A 7,262-nucleotide genomic window follows, 5' to 3' on the forward strand; every position below is an offset into this window, starting at 1 on the left:
TGTGCATTTGATTCCAGGAATCCCAATCTTGATTTATTGAAATAAGGATATACATTTCAGTTCCTGTTATAGTTTCTTTCTGACATGATAACAGACTGCATGGATCCTTGTTCTGCAGAGTCTTCAAAACACAATCTTTCCAAAGTATAATTGCAAGGTATTATATTATAGTTACAACATACAGTACAGTATTGCGCAGACACTGGGAGTGCATCTCTGTGCCAGATTCCTATTATTCTTTTTTTTTTTTTTTCCTTTTTCTCTCGGGGTAGGTGAAACTGTGAAGGAGTAGCTGCACAGTTTCAGCACCCCAGGGCAAAGATTATTTTATTACAAAGCCCACGCACATGCTGGTCCTTATATTGGTGTGACTGCCAAATGGACTGATGCCAAAAGGGGCTAGGTCTCTTGAGGTGCATGAAGTGTGGGAAACACCGGGAAAACAGAGAATGAAAAAGGGAGTGTGAGCAATCATTTGCAAAATGTATTGCATAAGAGAAAATCAAATGTAAGAGAGTGAGAGGGAGGTGTTGGATTTATGAAATAAAAAGGATATGCACGGGCATGTGCTGTGGTTGTAGGGAAGCACCTGACCCACCGTGAGAAATACTGAATCTTTCAGGCACACGCTCAGCTCAAGTCATGGCGTACTGTCAACACATGCCCTGCTGCATCCTCACTGTCATAGTAAGGTGTGGTTTGGTCTTTAAATCAGACAGTGCTGATTTTTTAGAAGTGCTGGCAGAGCGTGCTCTTCTTTATCTGTCATGAAATCTGAGCTTCTCTTTCTGCTCGTGAGGCTCTCTCTGACTTGAGATACTTATTTGTTTGTAGGGAAAATTTAAGGCCATGAGAAAATGCTCTGTAATGGATTCACAAGGTTGGAGAGGGGAAGACCCAAAGCTAGGAAAACAAACTCTATCAAAGCTTAATATAGAAACAAAACCCGGAGAGGTCAACAAAAAGTGCAAGACAACACTGTAATTTCTTTGAGATTAAATATAAATACGACTGCTGTATGAACCCTGACCGCTCAGAGCTGCGGAGTCTGACCTGTAGAGTTCACTGGAATTCATTTACCTCTCATACTCCCTTCCTTCCCTCCCTGGGAGCAGGAATGGAGCGAGGCAAGAGGTTATCATAAAAAGTAAGACTACATGATGTCATCCTACTATCAGACCTCTGAGTGTTTGACCAGACCTCAGTTCACACCCAACCAACTGCAACAAAGTCTCAGACAAGCATTACGACATAGAGAGTAGCTACAAGCAGGCACTGAAAAGTATTATTTACCTTAGTGTGTAAAAAATATCATTATCCCCCCCCCCACAGATCAACCATTCAGTTCAAGTGAACTGAATGGTTGATCTGCCTTAATAATAGTAACAAATAGATGAATTAAGGAGAAATACTAATGGAGCTGTGTCATAATAGCCTGTAATATACTCAGTTTTGTGCACAGTTTGCCTGTAGTTTTACAAAATAGAAACAGATCGAACAAAACTAGGAAAACATGACCAAGTGGTTCAAACGTAATGTCCGTTTACCCTGTTAATCTTATGAGATGAGAGAGATTTGTATTTTCACTGTTATGATGAATCTCCCTATACTTGTGGGTATCATTTTGTGACAACGTAAATGTGCATATTTGTTAATTTGGTGATAGAAGAAGCCCCTACTCTTATAAAAATGTATTTATCTTTATTCATCCATTGAAAAAAATGCTGAAATGATGCATTAGTTGCTGAAGTTAGAGGTTTTCTAAAAGCTACTGTTTTTTTAATGAAATGCAGCAACCATTTAAAAATCCATCATATCAATTTACAACCAGAAACAATGCCCCTACTACAGCTGTGAGAAAAAAGAAAGGCGTTGTGTTTAATCTGCTGTAGCTGAAAGTACTTCACACCTTTGTCTCCGCCAATCTGATGGCCCAGTATTTACTAAAGGGCTTGGACTGAAATGGCTGCTGTTTGTAGGTAAACAGCCCCTGTGTTGGTTATTTGAAGATAAGTGATTGGAAAAGCACATCACTTTACCAAGAAGAACATCGACCCCCCTGTGATGTGGAGCCTCTGTTTGTTTTCTCTCTGGAGTACACAGTCCTGGATCAGAGAACAGAGGTCCTCATGTGTCCCAATTATCGCCTTCCTCTGATGGCCTTCACATTCAGTTTTTAGACGAGCCACTCATGTGCAAGTCATGCTAATGTCAAACATGCCCAGACTCTCAGTAATGAGAAAAGATCAAGCACTTTGCCACATGGGCATCACATCTAAACCCCAGTGGCAGGGCAGCACATGAAAACGGAGCTTTGCATCAAAGTGACAGTATGAGACTTAAATAGGACACTGCACTGATATTGCACTAAGAATTAGCGAAAACACGATGGACCATAAATGTCTTTATATTGAAGCTAAAACATTAACATTGACAACTTCACTAGATCAGATTTAAATATGCTTTTGAAAATGTCTAGAGTTACTTAACTACCACTTACTGTAGATTTTTGGTCTGGACAGAGTTGAGGGTTTTATCTGACTAGAGATAATCAATAAACCAAAATATGATGATGAGAGCTTGTTGTTTTATGTTGTTGTATGCTGCAAGCTTCAATATCATCTTGGTGGCAACATGTATGTGTTCGCATGTGTGTGTGTGTGTGTGTGTGTGTGTCTGTATGCATGTGTGCTGAAGGACAATGGAATGCAGGAAGGGCCCGGCTCCATGCTGTCCATGTAGACAAGGCGTACCTATACACTACAACAGCCCAACACACACACACACACACACACACCCTTCTCTTTAGCACATGCAAACACACACGCCCATACACAACACCATTTTTTGGGTCCTTCCCCCACATATATAGCCCAGAGTGAGAACAGTGCAGGAAATGGGCCCTAATTCACAACCTTGTGACAGAAAAGACAACTGGAGAAACACTCCCACACACACACACACACACACACACGCACACACACACCTATACTGACCAAATACAGAAATCACCTGTATCAGTAAATCATCAAAAAAAGGAGCATAAATTAGATTTGCTGCCCCACTAAGCAGACGTTCAAGGCCTTCAGAGAGGAACGTAGCCTGGTTTTATCTGAGGACTGGAGCAGTGCAGCAGTCCAGGCAGTTGGCCTTTAGAGGCCCACTGATCCGAACCATAATAGCCGCACGAATGGGTCAGGGTTGCACAGTTGGAGGTCTGTGCTCTGTTCTGTGGTTCACTAGCAAGGCATAGCCATCCCCTGTCTGTCTTCCTGTCTGTCTGTCCGCCCAGCCTTTCATATCCACCTCCCCATCCTGCCCCAAGGTCTCTCTCTGGGCAGCGTGTCAGTGTGTGTGTCTCTCCTGCCAGCCAAATGCTGCACACGGAAACAAAGATTCTCGTTATCCTGCTGAACTCACAGCCCCCTTGCACCAAACCCTGCTCCCCTCCAGTGCAGCCAATCTGTAACTGGGTCTGACTTGTGTCCTTCAGTTATTGGACCATTGATACACCAGAGAAAATGAAAGAAAGAAGTGAGAATGTGACCTTCACACTCATTTTCCGCTGACGTGCTGTTAGTCCACAGCGGAGGGAAAATGAAAACCAAAATCAAAATCTACCAAATGGATCAAAGACAAGACACAAGCAGAACTGAAGTGGTGTGTCTGGAAGCTCAGTGTGTGTTTGTGTCTGTGTGTGTGCACATGCACTGTGTGTGTGTGTGAGTGAGAATATTCACTATGAGAGTAGATATTTGTTCAGCCGGGGAATTTACTGATGAGATTAGGCGCTGGAGCTCTGGTTAGGGGGTTTAGGGGTGTGGAATGTAAACAAGAGGCAAGTGGAGAGAAAGACTTTAATAGAAGAAGATTCAACTACCCCCACCACCACAACCACCATCACCACCACCATTATCTTCCTCCCTCTGTGGCTCTGAAGACAAACGGGGTTCAGGGACAAGCTCTTGTAGCTTGTTTTAACTTTATTAGAGTGTGTTTTTTGCAAGTATCTGTGATTGAGAAATTGTGATTTATGAATACAAACAAGCAAGCAGAGAATACTAAACTCCCACAGTATCCTCAAATTTTATGGATTCACACTGTATGGTTCAGTAATGACACAGCTGGACAGTGTATTACTCTTGAAAGAGTTTTGAGTGCAGTCTATCTTTCCCCTTGTCATAACTAACTCAGCGTCAGGGTGTTTCCCACACTTTAGAGAACAGTGACAGTGAATAATGATCTCTCTCTTTCACATACATCGCTGATGTTGGTACTAATGGACACAGTATGCTTTCCCCATCTCTCTCTGAGAGGACACAGAGAGTGTTCAAGTAGAGTCAGCCAAATAAATGTCATCTATATCTGGAACATGTGAATGTGTGTTTGTTTACTTCCAATTTTAAATTAGATCGACCTTTATTATGTAAAGTACTTTATTTGGACATAAAACTGAAAGTGAGTGTGCTCAAAATGTTGTACTAATTTGATTTGATTTGATTTTAGCTAGTTGCTAAAGTCAGCATACCAACATGCTCACCATGACAATGCTAACATGCTGATATTTAGCAGGTATAATGTTTATCACGTTCACCATGTTAGTTTAGCATGTTAGCATGGTAATGTTTGCTAATAACCACTAAGTACAGCTGAGGCTGATGGGAATGTCATTAGTTTTGCAGATATTTGGTCAAAAACCAAAGTATTGGACAAATCAAAAGTTTGACCTGATGATGGTGCTTAGATGAGATGTTAAGGCATCATCAGTTATTACAATTCATCTTGAGCGGGACATGAATTTGTACCAAATTTCATGGCAACACACCCTATAGTTGTCCAGACATTGCACTCAAAACCAAAGTCATAAAAGCCAAAGTCAAGAAAGTTATAAGGATAAATCATCTGGGAACCACACCTGTCTGTATTAAAATTTGTGCCAATCTATCCTGTAGATGTGGAGATATTTCACAGATGACGTGAAAATTGCAGTGCAATACATCCTACAAATGTCGAGACATTTCACAAAAAATATCAACCCCATGGTAGCAATAAAAGAAAAGCCTGAGGATCACTAAAGTCATTAAGATTCATCCTCTGAGCGCAATGGATATCTGCTTAAAACTTTCATGGCAATACATCAAGGAGTTTTTGAGATATTTCACTCTCAACCAATGTGGAAAGACCAACACTGCTTTCCTTAGCCATGCATGCTGCTATAATGGCTAAGAACAACGCCAAAGTTGTAATAAACAGATAATTATATCATTGGACATCAATGCACATACATGTTTCCCTTCAGTCATTCAAACTAAAAGTGGGACACATCTTAACATAAACATCCTCTACAGGGAAACTGTACACTCACTGTACACATATCATGCAGTATCACCCATAAACACGCTGCTGCTCATGCCATCTCATTTATACCTCTTTATATCCACACGCAAGTGCTGTTGGCGTGTGTGGAACTTGTTGGGTCCCATTTGGAGATGGTATATCTGGTGTCCAGAGAGCCTCATCCCGTTTCCCAGCTGTTTATTTTAGGGCCCACCTGATATGCAGCCTGACTGGTTAAGGAGGGAAACATTCACCAAGGGGCTCTCATCATGATCGGGGCCCCAGGAGTGCGTGGGTGGGGCGGGATGGGAGGGTGTCAGGCCTCGCCGCAGTGAATATGATTGGGAGAGTTATGGGCACCGCATGACTCTGCGGTTAAACAACAACAACCGGTGAGACAACCTCGAGAATCTGTTCTGTGGCCTTGACATGGTGAATGTAATTCAGTGTGCATGCGTGTGTGAAAGTCAAAAGTGAGATGTAAGGAGACACAGATGCTGAGATTTCCATTTACCCCCCAGTTCCACGTTCATTACAAATCTGTCCTGAGCAAAGTGAATGTTAAGACGCTCCAAATTAACCCTGAGAGTGACAGAAGCAGCCTCAGCTGTCTGTGGTATCACTTTCCATCCAAATGGTATGGATGGGGGGCCTGACAACTGTCACCCTGACCTTGCTTCTCTACACCACTCTCCCTAGACTCACTAGACTCTCTGGGGCAGGGTGGGACAAGATTACCGACATTCACAATCTCTTCTGTCTCTCCAAAAACACAGCCATCTTCCAGTCACGATGGAAGGAGATGTTAGCATCTCAGAGTATGTACGTCTGCAAGTGAATTTATATTTTAGAGAATTGTAGGAGTGTGTTTGTGTCTATCTTGCATATTTCTTTGCTCCCTGTCTCCTGAATCACAGCAGAAGGTGATGACTTCAGCTAGAAATTGCTGACTGGTTTATTGGCTGATTAGTGAGCCATGTCTGATTCACAGAACTAAAATGTCACAGAGATAAGTGCATACTTTCCTCTTTCCACACTACATTTTCACAAAGTAGCATATTACTTTGCTCACTCATGCATCCTCCCTATATTTTAATTCTCATCTTATCATCTGGCCACATTTTGTGCTGAACTCTGCAGAGTTCTTTCTCCTCTTTCATTCTCTGGATCCTCCTATCATCTCTTTCTTATTCCTAAACAAGACTAAGAGACTACAGCCTTTCTAGCGACTTCTTTATATACAGTCTATGGGCTTTTCTGTTCTGTTTACAGTGCTTTGCTAGGTTGTTCTGCTACATATCACAACCTCTTCACTTTGCATTGAAGTTCTTTAAGAAATTTACGATGTACAAAGTCACCCAATGCAACGATGTGGCTCATTGACATGTTTTTAATGGTTTTTGGACAACAACGAAGGTCTACGGCAGAATATCATATATCAGGCTTTGGATACACAAAGTCCATTGTTGATTTGGTCCTACACATGAGATTTGTTGACATTAAGAAATATATAGGAAATCACAAGCCTTATCCTTTAAGAAATCACCAAAGTTAATAGAGTTCATCCTGAGGGGGGCATGATTGTCTGTACCGAATTTCATGGCAGTCCATTCAATTTTTGTTGAGACATTTAACTCAAAATCACAAATGTCAACCTCATGGTGATACTAGAGAAAAAAATCAGGGGTTCAGAAAAGACATTAAGATTCATCACGTAGGAACCATGAATGACAGTCTTTTGAGTAGATGTTGAGATATTTCACAGGGTAAGTGAAAACTTTGACCTTCTGGGGGCGGGGTGGGGTGGGGGGCAACAGGAAAAGTCAAGCGATCACGAAAGTCATTAGGTCACATCGTCTGGACACCATGGATATCTGTACCAAATTTCATGGCAATCCATCCTGTAGTTGTTGAGATATTTCAGA

This window comes from Thunnus albacares, chromosome 18 (assembly GCF_914725855.1).
Source record: "Thunnus albacares chromosome 18, fThuAlb1.1, whole genome shotgun sequence".
NCBI classification, from domain to species: Eukaryota; Metazoa; Chordata; class Actinopteri; order Scombriformes; family Scombridae; genus Thunnus; species Thunnus albacares.